The 17,400-nt window shown below is 41.6% G+C and overlaps 1 protein-coding gene across 4 annotated transcripts in view; it reads right to left on the bottom strand.

The window, feature by feature from the left end:
• Nucleotides 1-17,400, bottom strand: part of dpp6a (dipeptidyl-peptidase 6a) — a 386,275-nt gene that overhangs the window by 119,659 nt on the left and 249,216 nt on the right. The gene's annotated exons all lie outside the window — the stretch shown is intronic.

Here is a 17,400-nt window from a genome sequence, read left to right as displayed (position 1 = left end):
ATCATCTGTCCTGTGGGAAATATTTCTAGGAGTGCTTTAGAAGGTAGTTTGAGAAAAGTGCATTTCTTTACAGTGTTTCAAATGCAATGGCATGTTCTTAGTAAGGCACAAACAAAGAACAGACCGCTCTGGAATGGATGAATTCAAAATGAGATTATGTCCAAAAACCTATTCAAGGTTCTCTTTCAAATTTTTGTTTCGGTATTTCACTTATCCATGGTTGGAACATATTTCAGTCATTAATATCATTTATTCATTCATTCTCAATTCAGAACATGACTCTAAGCCTTTTTATTTCACGTGAACCTCATGAAAGCTCTTCAATAAATATGTATGCCACCCTCCTAGTAGTCCTCTTCACTTGGCTATCAGAAGTGGCACGCTCAGGGAAGCTACAGATGTAGGATCTTAATTTGATTACCCTGTTGTAGCAGGAAATGTCAAGTCACAGCAAGAAAAGCTAACTTGTAGTGTGTCATTTTTAAAAAGGCTTCTGAATTTGTAATTCCCACTTTAAAATGTCAGACTTAATTTGTCCTAACTAAACATTTATCAACCCCTACAAAAATGTCCATTAATTATAATTAACACAAAAATAATTCACATTTCCTGTTTCTGCAGGATTATTTTCCTGCTGTGACAAAATGCTAAACTTAAGATCCTGTAAATGACGATAGAAGCCATTTTCCACATAGGCTAATGATGTTGGCTGAGGAAAATTGTTTGGAAAAACTGAACAGCTACTCTTGAAACTCCCTGGATGGACCCTATTACAAGAAAACATGAACATTTGCAGTAGAGAGGAGCAGAATTCATCTACACTGAACAAAAATATAAATGCAACATGTAAAATGTTGGTCCCATGTTTCATGATCTGAAATAAAAGATCCCAGAAATGTTCCATAAGCACAAAAAGCTTAATTGTCTCAACATTTTGCACACATTTGATTACATCCCTGTTAGTGAGCATTTCTCCTTTGCCAAGATAATCCATACACCTGACAGCTGTGGCATATCAATAAGCTGATTAAACAGCATGATCCTTACACAAGTGCACCTTGTGCTGGGGGCAATAAAAGGCCACTCTAAAATGTGCAGTTTTGTCACACAACACAATGCCACAGATGTCTCAAGTTTTGAGGGAGCATGCAATTGGCATGCTGACTGCAGGAATGTCCACCAGAGCTGTTGCCAGAGAATTGAATGTTAATTTCTCTACCATAAGTTGCCTCCAATGTCATTTTTGAGAATTTGGCAGTACCTCCAACAGGCCTCACAACCGCAGACCACGTGTATGGCGTCACGTGGGCGAGCAGTTTGCTGATGTCAACACTGTGAACAGAGTGTCACATGGTGGTGGTGGGGTTAAGGTATGGGTTGGCATAAGCTACGGACAAAGAACACAATTGCATTTTGTCAATGGCAATTTTTTTATGCATAGAGATACCGTGACGAGATCCTGAGGCCCATTGTAATGCCATTCATCCGTCGCCATCAACTCATGTTTCAGCATGATAATGCACGGCCCCATGTCGCAAGGATCTGTACACAATTCCTGGAAGCTGAAAATTTCCCAGTTCTTCCATGGCCTGCATACTCACCAGACATGTCATCCATTATGAAAGTTTGGGATGATCTGGGTTGACGTGTACGACAGCCTGTTCCAGTTCACCCCAATATCCAGCTACTTCGCACGGCCATTGAAGAGGAGTGGGACAACATTCTACAGGCCACAATCAACAGCCTGATCAACTCTATGCGAAGGAGATGTGTAACGCTGCATGAGGCAAATGGTGGTCACACCAGATACTGACTGGTCTTCTGATCCAAGCCCCTATCTTTTTTTTATGTATCTGTGACCAACAGATAAATATCTGTATTCCAATCATGTGAAATCCATAAATTAGGACCTAATGAATTTATTTCAATTGACTGATTTCCTTATATAAACTATAACTGAGTAAAATCTTTGAAATTGTTGCATGTCGCGTTTATATTTTTGTTCAGTATAGAAAGGCCGAGTGAGTCATTTTGACTCAAAATGTATAAAGTTATGCCCTCCACCCCATCCTTTTCCTAAATAAGTATACTTAACCTGTTGCTACAATTTTCAAATCACTAACAGAATTTGTGTTACAAGCAGTTTTAAGAGGAGCGGAGAGCCAAAACGTTACTTCTTCAAATCCTCCTACAGAGTCACATGCAGGCAATACATTTTAAGAGCATTCTAAGGTTTCCAAAACACTTACCATATAACACAAAATTTAAGAGATGAGCTCTATTTCAAAATATCACTTTTTCCAAGAATAACCACTGTTCCTTGCGCTCCACACGACCATGCGGCAACAGATATACTAATATATACTAATATAAAGTAATACAAATTATATTTGAAATAATAAGTATTTTGTATTCTAATGATACCTAAGACCTTCATAAACACAACCAAAAGCATATTATTCCAAACAGGGCCGGTCCTTGCCGTTCTGCTGTCCTAGGCAAGACCAAAAAATGCGACCCCTGCAAAACTAGAATAGTCCCAGTAAGAAAAATGTTGTTGAAAATATTTAAAAGACATTGAGGTTAGGTTCAATTTAGGTTCTGAATGAAAGGTTAAAATATGTATTTTCCATACGTTTTGAAATACATATTTTCCAGGATGTTGAAAAGGCATATTTTCCGGATGTTGAAAATATGTATTTTCTGGATGTTGAAATCAGGCTTATTTTTGGTTCTGAATGAAAGTTGAAAAGACGTCATTTATAGAAGTCTATGTTTGGGTTAAATCAAGGCTTGTCCAGACCAGACAAAATCTGAACCAAACATAACCAACGATTGGTTCAGATTTGCTCCAGAACGGACCAAAAATCAATGTCCATGAAGTTGAAATAAAGGCCGGTCCGCACCAAAAAAATACGTCCAAAAGGCGTCGGCGTCGGTCCGTGCTTACTGAGGTGTAGCCTACAGTGTTGCCTGAAATTACATTTTATGAATGCCCATCTATGTGGTAGGACCACCATTTGTAAAACAGGCCATTGCATTATCTTTTTTTTTTGTCCTGATTCCTGTGACTAATCAATTTGTCTATTTAAGCTCTGAATATCAGCTACCCACCTTTATCAGGAGTTACCGTGAGCCTATTTGCAATGTGTTTATAAAGCGGGAAATGCAGAAATAACCCTAACCCTTTTTTGCTATAATCAGCTTGTAAAAAATTGACAGATACAAAATTGAAACCACTGATCATGACAATGGGGTGAAACTCCTGAAACAGTTTGATTGTCCATTCCATATTGTCCATTTTACTTTGACCTGTCCTGGTTTTAGGATACTCTATGTTGTTTGCTAATATGACAGCACTTTTTTTTTGATTGGGCGCCATCGGAAAAACCTGTATGATGTAAAAAGTGTGTTAGGTTAGACTATTTGATAGGAGAAACCTGCATGATGTAAAAAGTGTGTTAGGTTAGACTATTTGATAGGAGAAACCTGCATGATGTAAAAAGTGTGTTAGGTTAGACTATTTGATAGAAGAAACCTGCATGATGTAAAAAGTATCCGTCTCATTACATTGTCATACATTTTATCTCTCGCCTGTAGGCTACAGAAAAAGCCACATAATCTTTCTTCCATATTTTCTATCTGTTACATGATTTATGTTAGATTATTTTTTGGATGGAACGTTGGTGGAGCGCCACAGTGAGGAGTCTCTCCAACAGCACCATGTAGAGGCACGCTAGGAGTGGACAAGCAAAATATTTTGTGCCCCTGCCTTTGACAAAGTGGGCACTGCTTATCACAGGGTGGCATCAACGTTCACCTAAAAAGCCGTTATGCCACTGGTTGAGAGAAATTGTCATTGTTTTGGAGCAGAATTATGTGAGGTTTTATGTGTTGTTGTTGGAGGTGCGTCTTGGTCAGAAAATGCCGCCCTTGTCAATCCGACCGCCTAATTCTGCTTAATGAGCGGGCCGGCCGTGATTCCAATAGCATATATGAAATATATTTATTAAACTGTTTGAATGTTGGCAGGAAGGGGCGGGCGGGGGGGTCCATGGGGCCTTTCTAGTGTTAATAGACACAGATTCGGGTTGTGTAAAGCAATAGCTGGCCAGAAAATGCACTGCAGAGGGGGCAGAAAACATTGGAGCTATCAAGAATAGGCTGTTCAAGATGGCCATTTCACTCTGGACCGAAACTAAGGTGAATGTATGCTGAGCGTAGGTGCCTTCAATCATCTGTTCAAATGCTGTGCTGTTATCGTAAGCTGATTTTAACATAGTGTAGGAGGAGCAAAGATGTGAGTAGGAGGAGCAAAGCCGTTATCAGGAAAGAACAGAGACGACGAGCTAATTAGAGACATGCTAATCTAACAGATGGGAAGTGATAAAAGCATTTCTAACTTCGTCAGAAAAGGGGTGGTGGTATTTTATATCATGTTGGAATCAGTCTGATTGCTGAATCCCCATGTAGCTGGAGAGATGGCTTTTGAAGGCTGGCAAGTGAGAGCAGCAGAGGAGGCTGATAAGTGGAAGGGTGCACATTTGTCACTTGGGTCTAGACGTCATGCTCCGCCTGTGCGCCTGTGTCAAATGGTGTCATGCTCCAAACTCCCTCCAGCAACTGAGACGGAAAGATATCATTAAAACTTGACATTAGGGAAGTTCTGACTCACACTGAGGCACACACACACACACACACACACACACACAACCAGGGAGGGGAGAGAACGCGGGAAATGGGACAGAGTAAGCTTCCCTGGCTATCAGCAAGAAGAAAGCCCAGAGTTGTGTTCAGTAGGCACGGAGTGGAAGAAAACCCTGAAACTTAAGGAAAGGTTGGTACTATTTAATTTGCTTTATGCTGCAAAACGTTTTGCTACGGTGTGCCCTAATGACACACACACACACACACACACACACACACACACACACACACACACACACACACACACACACACACACACACACACACACACACACACACACACACACACACACACACACGTTGGGACCAAAAAATGTATTCCCATTACCTAATCCCTAACTCTAAACCTAACTCTTAACCTAACCCTAACCTTAACCCCAAACCCTAAAACTAACCCTAACCATAAACCTCACCCCTATGCCTAAAATAGCCTTTTTCCGTTTGGGGACCGGCGAAATGTGATTTTTTGGGGGGACTCAAACAGATAGAAAGTTAGACCACACACAAACACTGTGATGCCTAAAACATGTCTCGCTTGCCAATCAGTCTACTCCATACTTAAAAGCTCTCTCTTGACACCTAGCGCGTGTGAAGACAATGACATTGTCCCTGTTCAATACACTTAATGCACTAATAGGGTTTAGTGCACTCTCCTATCACAGGTCTGGACACAGACTCTCAATGCTGTGCTATGGATTTACTGCCCACATTCTTCCATCTTCTATTGACAGAATGATATCAACAAGGTTCCAACACCCTATTCGACCCTGAGGCTTTTGTTTTCTCTCTTCCAAGTGTAGGCCTACTGTACTTCACTTCATTCAAAGCCTCCCATAATTCCACACCATACTGAGGTAGTGGGCTCTATTTTCTATTGTCTATTTCTACTTGCCATTGAGTGCGGGAAGCCCAGTTGAAGATAAAACACCAACCCACCTTTTCCTCCTCCTGTGTTGGGGACTTGAGATTTACTGTATCTCTGCAAAAATGTTTGGAGGTAAACAAAACATAAAATTAAACATCATTTGCCAGGGACGCTTTAGAGCAAAAGTCTGGAAGTAAAGCTACCACTCAAATCAAGATTATATATTTTTTTACTGCTCGTGAGTAAATCCTTGGGGATAGACACATGTAATAGCTTTATTGTAGCGTCTCAGAGGACCTCTTATCAAAACAACAAAAATGATTTATCTTTCCACTGACAGGTGTGGATTGGATAGGTGGCAATCATGCTGGTTTCACCAATCCTTTCATAGCAGGGCTCATGAGGGGTTGGAAGGAGATAACCTGGACATAGAGGCAGGGCTGTCAGTCTTTTCCCCTACAACTCATTTAGAGCTTATTTGAAACTACATAGGTTCATATCAGAGCACCTCTTGCTCAGAAATCCTATTTTTCATTTGGTACAGAGTCACACTATAATTAAGCTGTACACTGACAGCAGCCCGAGGACCTGTGAGAAAATACTTGAGTCTCAAAAGTTTATTAACACACAACCAGGGAGGGGAGAGAACGCGGGAAATGGGACAGAGTAAGCTTCCCTGGCTATCAGCAAGAAGAAAGCCCAGAGTTGTGTTCAGTAGGCACGGAGCGGAAGAAAACCCTGAAACTTAAGGAAAGGTTGGTACTATTTAATTTGCTTTATGCTGCAAAACGTTTTGCTACGGTGTGCCCTAATGAACACCACCCACATATCATAAGAAATGCATTGCTATGCTGCAGTTACTGTAGGCATCATTCCCACACAAATTAAACGTGAACCACAAGCACTACGATTTGTGCTAGGATTTCACATTGAGGTTTCATGTCACAACTCTCAGGAAGATGGCAAGCCCTCTCTATTAAGCTAATATTCTATTTGAGTGATTTCTCTCTCTTACCCATCGCTACCCACTGCACACAATCCAGGAATGCAGAAACAGAGTGATACAGCTCATAATATGCAAGACAGGGTAGTGAACTTCAAAATCTATGTTAAGACAAAAGAAAATCTTTTTTTAAAAACTAACGTGAAAATAACACTTGAGGTACTAATTAGCATATTGGCGTGGTGAGCCAGTTTTCAGTGTTCATTGCACTGTAATACATTTTTATATCAGTTGAACAACTGCTAAATTAAAAGCCCAAATCAAGCGTTCTATGCCGTTTGATGCTAGAACAAAGCTGAATGTTAATTTTCTGGAATGAGGAGTGCATTATTTAATTTGAAATACCATCTAACGAGGAAACACATAAAACATTGGGAAGACTCAATTAAAAGCCAATTTTTTTCTTCCCTCGGTCTGTGTGTGTTTGTGTGTGTGTGTTTCTGTTTTTACACGTGTGTGCATGTGTGTGTACAACGCCATTCTGTGAGCTACAGAATCGTCATAGAAACTAGTTTGCTGGGGGGGGGTTGGAGAGAACCCAGGCAATGTCATGATGAAAGTCAGTATTTCAGGCATGATCACTAGCATATCCCATGCAAGCAAATAATATAGCTGCCAATATTTTGACTAAGAAAAAAGTAAAGGGGGTTTGAGATGTTTTGACTTGGCCAAATCCCGTCCGCCAAGATGCTGGTTTTGATGTGGCTTCAAGGAGAATGAATCAGTTGTGGCTTGCCAATGGACATCTAATGATCTGTGATTGATCATAGGAAAGCACGCTCCTAAAAGGGGAAATAATGACGACGCATAACACTTCACATCACGCTCCCATTGCCGAAATCTGCCAATGTCTCCTTAACAATGCAGTATGTCCATTTGGAGTGATAATGGTATCCCTGCGTGGTCATGACAATAACACCATGAAGTTAGGAGGGCGATAAACATCAGAATGTACAGTGGGGCTTGAATTACATGTTAGGCTAATTCTACTGCTTCTAAGCCAGATGCAGCCATGCATGTACAGCGGCACCTGTGGAATGGCATCAGCCTCTAAAATCCTAAATAGTTAGTCAATACTTAATGACCGAGAAAAGTGCATACAGTAACTAGGCCTACTTTGTTCTCCCAACAATAATCCAAGGTGAAATAGATGGTAAATGTTGGTAAAAATAGAACAGGTAAATAACATTTGATCTCCAATTGACTTTTGGCATCATATCGAGACGCTGATAGAAACAGTCCCTGGCAACCTCTTCAATGAAGTCAGAACAGGAATAGCACAATTGTCTTATTCGCATTTGCTGGTACAAGCAATTACATGCTTATCGCTAGTGACTAGTATTCACTCTTATCCCTGTTTGTCAGTGTCGCCTGTGAGGTGTGAAGGTCACAACTGGAAACCTGGGGTCGGCGGCTAACTCCGGAACGCTCAACGTTCCAATTAGAGGTTCGGTGGAACATGGCTACCCATCCTCTGCAGCTCTGGGCTTTAATTGCAGAAGGTCGATAAGCCCAGACAAAAGCATCTCAACTGAGGTGAAGTCTGTCAGGCATAGATAAACACACACACTTTTTTACAAAGCCGCAGACATTCACAGACAGCCAGACAAACAGAGACATGAGACACACATTGTGGATGCGTGACTAGACCATCACAGTTCAGATAAGTCATGTGAAAAGGGTATAAAAGAGTGATCAAAACTAAAGCTGAGACTTTTTCCTTTACCCTTTAAGAATCAGTTTGAATATTTCCCAACTTTAAAAAATGCAGTTTACTAAATTAAACAAAAGCAAAATAACAGATTGTGGTTATCATCTTATTTTCTTGCTGTTATGTCTTTGATTAGTTAGACCTATTAGCAAAACCAAACATAATTTTATCCTCACACAAGGGATCTTACTTCACAGATACCTGTCATTAAGTTTCTCTTTTAAATACTTAAAGAACACTTGCAATCGTAGCACAATATTCTCCAATGGAATTACCCACACTATGATGCCATAGGCTTTGAAGGTTGATATGAAAACACTGAATTGTGATTAATAGGCTTAATAAGCATATCACTGATGCTTCACATAGCCCAGAGACACAATTAGAACATAACAAAAATATATTTTCTGCACACCTGACAGGAAATGCTTGACCTCTTTGTTGAGGCGGTTTTACACAAGATCAGTATTACTCCAGAGATGCAGTACTGCAGGAGGATGTGTGAGATAGAAAAACACTAAGACCGCTCCAACACAAACACCCACCCACACACACCCACATACTGTGCCTAAGACAACTATTAGTAAGATTTGAAGATGCTTGCTGTCGCATTTAGTTTATCTTCAGGGACACAGAGAAGCAGAAAGAAAGGAGAGATGCGGTCAAAGCATTTCATATTTATGGCTTTATTAAAGTCCCCCTTGAAGCTATTGAGCTTTACTTGCGTCCCCAGCCAGGAGTGTTTATATCATGACAACAATCATGATGCATTGCTGTGGTGGCCACATTCCAATCTACTGTCTAATCTCCGCTCTAGCCCCAAACATCACGGCTCAATTGTTCCTAATTGCCCTTACTATGAACTATGGCACAAACAACAGTGGGGGAAATCACGAAACAAATTCCCTCCTAAATCCATAATCTCTTTACTTATCAGCTTGGGGGCACTTGGAAAAAAAAGGAGGGATATATCTTTATTTATTCCAGAGGCAGTCAAATCCGGGCTTCGTTCTCTCGTTAAAATGTTCATTTAGCCACACTGCTTATCAGTCCCATTAAGGAGCTGTTCTGCTGAATAGGTACAACCATCGAGGAAGAAAATGCAGAACAAGAAGCTCAAGGGTAGACACTAATGCTAGAATGCATAATGCCGTGGTACTGTAGCACCACATTCCACAATGCATCAATATGTGAAGGTGTGGCAATGAATACACATATTGAGTGCTTGGATTACGTACACAGTGACAAACTGTATGGTTTCAAGTAGAGCTGGGATGACAAACCAAAAATTATCGACACTGTCACGTCCTGACCCTAGTAAGATGTCATTTTCTATAGTAGTGTAGGGCAGGGCGTGTTGTTGGTTAATCTATGTTTTCTATTTCTATGTTTAGGTTCTAGTTTGTCTATTTCTATGTTGGTTTTGTTTGGGGTTGATCTCTAATTGGAGGCAGCTGATCCTCATTGCCTCTGATTAGAGATCATATTTAAGTAGGGGTTTTTCTCATTGTGGTTTGTGGGTATTGTCTTTTGAGTAGTGTGTTGTCCTCTCTGCGTCACGGTTTGTTGTTTTGTATTTTCAAGTTATTAATGTATTGCATTCAGTTTCACTTTTAATAAATATGTGGAACTACAAAAACGCTGCATCTTGGTCCGCTCCTTCGAACAGCCGTGACAGACACCGATCATACTTATCGCAGGCATTTTGCTGACATCATTCATTATGATAAGTAGCTTATATTAGAGAAATGTGTTTGAATACATTTGCTAATATGGGATGATAGTTGTAGCCATCAATAGTCCCAATAACAATCAAACTAGTAATAGTATTTTAAAGGATAATAAATAAAACTATGTTGCACATTAATGTTATAAACGTATCGTTCTATTTATCGTTATCGCATAAATTCAGGTAATTTCGCAATATGGATTTTTGTCCGTATCGCTCAGCTTAAGTTTTAAGGCATAATCGAATGAATCATCTTTAAACAGATGCAATGATCCTCACATCTTGTATTGTCTGAAACGAAGAGTAATGGATCTCTTTAACAAAATCCCATAACTATCAACAGCCATTCTGCAGGTTCCATATACTTTTATAGAGCCACATCCTTATAGGTGTGAATTCCAGGGGCCCAAATCAAGTACCTGTCAAAAGTATGTTATACCACATCCCTGCTGCTACTGCCTTCTGCCTAATTAGGTGCAGAAACTGCGGGTTGGGCTACTCTAAGCTCCAAGATACAGTTGAAGTCAGAAGTTTTACATACACCTTAGCCAAATACATTTAAACTCAGGTTTTCACAATTCCTGACATTTAATCCTGGTAAAAAGTCCCTGTTTAAGGTCAGTTAGGATCACCACTTTATTTTAAGAATATGAAATGTCAGAATAATAGTAGAGAGAATTATTTCTTTCATCACATTCCCAGTGGGTCAGAGGTTTACATACGCTCAATTAGTATTTGGTAGCATTGCCTTAAAATTGTTTAACTTGGGTCAAACGTTTCAGGTAGCCTTCCACAAGCTTCCCACAATAAGTTGGGTGAATTTTGACCTATTCCTGACAGAGTTGGTGTAACTGAGTCAGGTTTGTAGGCCTCCTTGCTTGCACACGCTTTTTCAGTTCTGGCCACAAATTTTCTATAGGACTGAGGTTAGGGCTTTGTGATGGCCACTCCAATACCTTGACTCTGTTGTCCTTAAGCCATTTCGCCACAACTTTGGGAGTATGATTGGGGTCATTGTCCATTTGGAAGACCCATTTGTGACCAAGCTTTAACTTCCTGACTGATGTCTTGAGATGTTGCTTCAATATATCCACATCATTTTCCTACCTCATGATGCCATCTAATTTTGTGAAGTGCACCAGTCCCTCCTGCAGCAAAGCACCCACAAAACATGAATCTGCCAGTTTAAGGTCAGCTTCATGGTTGCGATGGTGTTCATCGGCTCCCCCTTTTCCCTCCAAACATAACGATGGTCATTATGGCCAAAAAGTTCTATCTTTGTTTCATCAGACCAGAGGACATTTCTCCAAAAAGTATGATCTTTGTCCCCATGTGCAGTTGCAAACCGTAGTCTGGCTTTTTTTATGGCGGTTTTGGAGCAGTGGCTTCTTCCTTGCTGAGCGGCCTTTCAGGTTATGTTGATATAGGACTTGTTTTACTGTGGATATAGTTACTTTTGTACCTGTTTCCTCCAGCATCTTCACAAGGTCGTTTGCTGTTGTTCTGGGATTGATTTGCACTTTTCTCACCAAAGTACGTTCATCTCTAGGAGACAGAACGCGTCTCCTTCCTGAGCGGTATGACGGCTGCGTGGTCCCATGGTGTTTATACTTGCGTACTATTGTTTGTACAGATGAACGTGGTACCTTCAGGCATTTGGAAATTGTTCCGAAGGATAAACCAGACTTGTGGAGGTCTACCATTTTTTTTTCTGAGGTATGTTGGTCTCTACGCATGTTGGTTTCTACGCATGTTACATAATTTCAGGTTGAAGATGAACACCAAGTGGACTTGAACAGAATACTAACTGAGTAGGCTGAATTGACGTAGCATGGTTGGGCTGTTGTAACCTGCTGTCTAATGTATTTATGTTAATAATAATGCAAATTAAGCAGGTTTATGGAAAACCACCAAGCAAAGCAGGTCCCTTGAATCAGCAGTGGAAGAAGGCAGAAGATGGCTTTACAGTCCCTAAAGTGTTCATTCCCCTGTGTGTTTATGTTTTAAGTAAAGTTAATTTACATCGATGTAAGAGGTCATCATTCCAGTTCTTCATCAGCGAGGCACTGAAGCAGAACTCTGTCTCCATTGGGCCTGGGGGATTCTAGTGACCAGAAACACCATCATAAAACAGAAACTTTCCAATTTTTATTTAAGCTAGGCCGAATCACATCTGGGAACGCTCACATGCCTAACACTATGTTAACATTCTAGAAACAAAATTCCTTTTCAGACAAAACCCATCATCATCATCATCATCAAGGACCATTTTCTACTCTGCCTTCCTCTCCCCTTCCCCATAATATCTGGCATCTGTTTTTTGAGTGATGGCTAGTCTTGTCTTCATTCTCACCCCTAGAGAAGACCCCAAGGCCACACACACAACTCACAGGCCTCAGAAGCTCTATTTTGGTGTCCTCTGGTACATTCTAATGCCTTGATTCATAAATACAGAAATACACAGCGAAATGATTGAATACTTTTATCGAGTTTAACTCACAGATTACACAATTAGTTGTGGTATTGTGTAGAAAGACATGACTTTACAATGTAAATGACTGGAAATGTATGAATTCAGTGTATTGTTAGTTGTTTTGGATATTCTTAAGTTCTAGGCCTATATGATCAGGGCTATTTTCTAAGTAAGAGAACATTAAATATTTTTCAACATTTAACCTGTCTTCTCTTGAGATTAAAGTCTTATTTATAGCTTTACTGCAAGATATAAATTGCCAAAATGATGTTTATTCTTTAAATTATGTATTTTATTAAAATGAAACAAAAATGAAGTAGGTTGCAGGTTTCTGCTCCCAAAATCACACTTTAAAAAAAAGTTAAACAACATGTTTGGATGTTCTAAGTCCACAACAATGCTTAAACCACATCAGGAGACCACTTTTGAGGTCTGTGAAAAAATATGAGACATTTAGATTTTGGGGTGTAGTTTCGAGTTTTAATGTCACATGCACAAGTACAGTGAAATGTCTTTCTTCCAAACTCAAAACCCAACAATGCAAAAATGAATAACAATGTTTTTCTAGAAAGCAAAAAACACAAAAAACACATGAGAAATGAGAATAAGAAATACACAATAAAGTAAGTAAGCAAGCATACTATATACTACTATATACTATATAAAATATTTAAAAAGTCAGTTACAATACCATATTTACATGTGCAGAGATACTAGAGTGATGGAGGTAGATATGTATAGAGGTAAGGTGACTAGGCAACAGGATATAAGATAAACAGAGTAGCAGCAGCTTGTATGTGAGTGGGTGTGCGTGTGTGTAGAGTAGGTATAAATGTATGTGCATATGTGTGAGTGAACAGATGATGGAGTGAGTGATTGTGTGTGTTGGAGTGACAGTGTGTGTGTGAGTGTGTAGGGCCCTGTGAGTGTGCAGAGACAGTGGAAATACTGAAATAAAAGGTAAATAAAGATACAAGGTAAACTCGGTCCATGTAGCTATTTTGTTAGCTACTTATCAGTCATATTGCTTGGGGATAGAAGCTGTTCAAGAGCCTGTTGGTGTCAGACTTGAAGCACCGGTACCTCTTGCCGTGCGGCAGCAGAGAAAATAGTCTATGGCTTGGCTGGTTGGGGTCTTTGGCGATTTTTCCGGCCCTTCTTTTCACCCTGCCTGATATGTCTGTCCTGGATGGCAGGGAGCTCTGCCCCAGTGATGTACTGGGCTTTACGTACAACCCTCTGTAGCGCCATGCGATCAAGGACAGTGCTATTGCCATACCAAGCAGTGATGCAGCCAGTCAATAAGCTCTCAATGGTACAACTGTAGAACCTTTTCAGGATTTGAAGGCACATGCCAAACTTTTTCAACCTCTTGAGGGGGAAGAGGCAATGTCATGCCTTCTTCACAACTGTGAGTGTGTGTTTGGACCATTTTAAGTCTCTAGTGATTTGGACATTGAGGAACTTAAAGCTGTCTACCTGCTCCACTGCCGCCCCATCAATGTGGATGGGGCGTGCTCGCCCCCCCCCCCCCCCCCCCCCTTCCTGTAGTCCACGATCAGATCCTTGGTCTTGCTGATGTTGAGGGAGAGGTTGTTGCTCTGGCACCACACTGTCAGGTCACTGACCACCTCCCTGTAGGCTGACTCATTGTCGCCGGTGATCAGGCCTACCACTGTTGTGTCGTCAGCGAACTTGACAATGGTGTTGGAGTCATGCGTGGCCACCCAGTCGTGGGTGAACAGGGAGTACAGGAGGGGACTAAGCACACGCCCCTGTGTTAAGGGTCAGCATGGTGGAGGTGATGTTGCCTACCCCCACCACCTGGGGTTGGCCCATCAGAAAGTCCAGGATCTAGTTGCAGAGGGAGGTGTTCAGACCCTGAGTCCTAAGCATGGTGAGTTACCCTTTAACTCAAGTGTGCACCTAGCAAGAGGCTGTTGTTTAGTGGTGTTTTGGTAGCATTTTCAAAACAAATACCCACTGGATTGATGCAAAGAATCATGATATCATTCTGCCAGGTAGGCATAGCCTAATTTGTTGTTAACAATTGTTTTATTTTTTTTATTTAACCTTTATTTAACTAGACAAGTCAGTTAGGAAAAAAATATTATTTACAATGATGGCCTACCCGGGCCAAACCCTAACCCGGATGATGCTGGGCCTATTGTGCGCCGCCCTATAGGACTCATAATCACGGCCGGTTGTGTTAAAGCCTGGAATCGAACCAGGGTCTGTAGTGACGCCTTAGACCGCTGCGCCACTCGGGAGCCCCAATAATTCAACTTAAATGAGAAGATTTTTGGGAAAGCCTTTGGGAAAGCCTGTTTTTATTAGAATCATCACTAATGGCTACACAAAGTGGTAGATGCGTGCACTGCACACACACACACACACACACACACACACACACACACACACACACACACACACACACACACACACACACACACACACACACACACACAAGCAGACAGGGGTATTCTCGTTGCCTCTTCAGAAAGTGACAAGAAATAGAAATCATTGATGCATTCTGTTCATGGCTTATGATAAACTTGAGAAAATGAATAAATGTTCAATACATTTAGTTGATTCCCTACTACAGATCAATACATTTTTGAACATTGTTGAATTCTGTTTTAATGCCTGGATTTCGCGAGGGCCCTAGTTATCATATTTGGACCATAATGAGGCTCTCCACCACCTATTGTTCCTGCAGTGATGATTCCCCATCTTCATCTAATTTTTTCATAATTCATCTGCAGATCCTCAGCAAAACGCATAGGCCTACAAGTAGCGTACTGTACGCAAATGAAAGAGCCAAATGAACGGCTCTCTCACCAATGCCATTTGGTAGGCTACACTGACTGACGAGACGAGAGTCACTCATTTTAGAGTCAGTCTGGAAAGCCCCGACATCCTAGGAAAAGAAACCTCGGAAATCCTTTGGTTTACTTCTTCCTATACGATTCCATGGACATATAACCACGTTGCATGATTTATGAATGGCAAAGAGATCGACTTTATTCAGTCAGTTCGACACCTTTTATAAACTAGTCAACAGTTGCTGTTCAGTTGTCAAAATCAATAAACTATCAAAATAAAGAAAGTCGCACACTCCACGTGTAATCTCCCAGCAATTTAATGGGTATTTACCAATGTTTCGGCATCACTGTGCCTTCCTCAGGGTCACTGTGCCTTCCTCAGGGTCACCGTGCCTTCCTCAGGGTCACTGTGCCTTCCTCAGGGTCACTGTGCCTTCCTCAGGGTCACCGTGCCTTCCTCAGGGTCACTGTGCCTTCCTCAGGGTCACTGTGCCTTCCTCAGGGTCACTGTGCCTTCCTCAGGGTCACTGTGCCTTCCTCAGGGTCACTGTGCCTTCCTCAGGGTCACTGTGCCTTCCTCGGGGTCACTGTGCCTTCCTCAGGGTCACCGTGCCTTCCTCAGGGTCACTGTGCCTTCCTCAGGGTCACTGTGCCTTCCTCAGGGTCACTGTGCCTTCCTCGGGGTCACTGTGCCTTCCTCAGGGTCACTGTGCCTTCCTCAGGGTCACTGTGCCTTCCTCGGGGTCACTGTGCCTTCCTCAGGGTCACTGTGCCTTCCTCAGGGTCACTGTGCCTTCCTCAGTTGTCAAATCAACACACAGTAAATAAATAGCCTACTATGCGCATCGACTCTGCGTTGCTGGCTATGTGAAATGTGTTGTTAGAAAACAATTAAGCTAAGTCGTGGATTTCGACTCATTGTGACCACTTACGTTACATGGGAAGTGCAAATTCACGAGCATCATGATCTCTCCCTCCTCTGCGTAAAGAAATACGACTGCAACCAGAGATCTGTATATAATGACGAGATGCTCATATCACTGCCCTAACAATGCTAGTCGTCCAAAAGACTGGAAGGCAGGCGACAAGCTTAGGCCCAAAATAAGCCCAATGTTTTTGGCGAGAGTGAAACCTCTTCCTCTCTGCTGCGTTTCCCCGAAATCGGTCGTTTTGTGACTGACAGGCGCCTATCCTATCAATAGATTGCGCTAGAAGATGCATATCGTTCATTCTAGCAGGGGAGGGCTCAACGCACTAGCGAATTTAAACTTTTAAATGAAAAGTAGCTAAGTTACTATGAAGTGGAATATGTAGCCGGCTGAAAATGAGTCTCTAACCAGCTGATTAGCCAACAGCCGGAGCTAATGGAAAAACACTTGAGCCAGTCTCTGGTTAACCAGTCTCTACGGCTGGTCTCTATGGCTCAAATCATTTCAGAACCATAACACTGTCCGTGAATGCAACCGCACACACACACACACAACACACACACACACACGTCAGCATGTGTATCGTGTGCATGACACATGTACATATTTGACAAGTGTGTGTATTTCTGTGTTTTATGTGTATATGTTTGACAGGTGTGTGTTTTGAGTGTGCGATGTCTTTCCCTGCCTCCCTAGCAGAGCCTGACAGTGATATGCTACACATGAGTAAAACCGTGAGTGGCTCAAGTGAAGGTTGGCTGCTCTACGGGACACAGCCATGAGTCCTTCTCACCTTTTCTGTCATCTTAGAAGGGGTACTTTGTACAGACAGGAGACTCCAGACAATGACAGATGCTGTCCGAAGCTCTCCCCTGTTACAGTGCCTGCTCTAATGTAACAGTATCCTTCTAGGCCTGTATCACCAAATTATGATTCACACTCTTTGCATAGCAACAGATTCCTAGTTGACAGCACTGTGCTCAGTATGTGCTGGTGGAGCTGCCCATTGAATGTTGCTGAAATCTGTCACACAGGCTATTCCTCTGATGGTCAAGAAATTGGTATTGGGTGCTGTCCTTTTAGTGGTGCTGAAATGTGTTGCACTGAGGTAGGCTACAGCACACATCTCAGTGGAAAGCAAGATCATTATACATCAGC

Source organism: Salmo trutta, chromosome 2, assembly GCF_901001165.1.
Source record: "Salmo trutta chromosome 2, fSalTru1.1, whole genome shotgun sequence".
In the NCBI taxonomy this organism is placed as follows: domain Eukaryota; kingdom Metazoa; phylum Chordata; class Actinopteri; order Salmoniformes; family Salmonidae; genus Salmo; species Salmo trutta.
The sequence above is the reverse complement of the archived record's forward strand: the minus strand, read 5'-3'. Positions and strand labels throughout refer to the sequence as shown.